The following is a 977-nucleotide window of genomic DNA, read 5'->3' on the forward strand; positions in this document are numbered from 1 at the left end:
CACCATGTGATTGCTGGGAATTGTACTCAGGTTCTCTGGAAGACTGCCAGCACTCTCGACCTCTGAGCTATCTCTCCAGCCCTGCGAGTCAGCATTTTCCTTGACACGTTTCCTCAGTAGTACACTAAAGTAAATGGATGATGTCATAAAGTCCCTGCTGAACTGTAGCTCAGAGCTAGTATGTTTTCCTGACACGGGCAAGACCCCGAGTTCAATCTTTGGCAAAGCAAAACCAGCCCAATTGTGCCTTCTTGAAAGACTACTTGGGAACATCCGACTCCTTGACGGCAGCCCCCTTGACGTATGCTCGACTGTATAGAATTAACGTGCACAGCAGAAATAAGGAGGAAAAACTGAAGGTGCGTGTTGGCAAGACTCAGAGATTCTGAGTGGGGCTTGGGAAGAGAGCACCGCAGGAACCAAAAGATTACATGATTGCATCTTGGCTAAATAAGGTTCAAGACAGATTTGGATACTAGTAACCCCCAGGGTGGCTAACAACTGTCTGTAAATCAGATGCCCTCTTCTGGTCTCCACAGGCACTGCATGCATATGGCATACATACATTTAGGCAAAATACTCCTAAGATAAATAAATCTAAAAGAAATTACACACACACACACACATACACACACACATACACACACACACAAACACTACACACACATACACACACACACAAACACTACACACACATACACACACACACACAAACACTACACACACACACACACACACACACACACACACACACACACACACACACCCGTATTGGCTGTGCTAATATAGACCTATAATTCCAGCACTGGGAATCTGAGGAAGGAGGATCAGGACTGTGAGACCACCTGCATTACATAGCACAAATCTATCTCAAACAGCGGAAAAGTAGGACCACTGCTGGGCACGCCTCTGGGTTCCCCCAGGTGGTCAGTAGGACCACTGCTGGGCACGCCTCTGGGTTCCCCCAGGTGGTCAGT

Source organism: Microtus ochrogaster, chromosome 18 (genome assembly GCF_000317375.1).
Source record: "Microtus ochrogaster isolate Prairie Vole_2 chromosome 18, MicOch1.0, whole genome shotgun sequence".
In the NCBI taxonomy this organism is placed as follows: Eukaryota; Metazoa; Chordata; class Mammalia; order Rodentia; family Cricetidae; genus Microtus; species Microtus ochrogaster.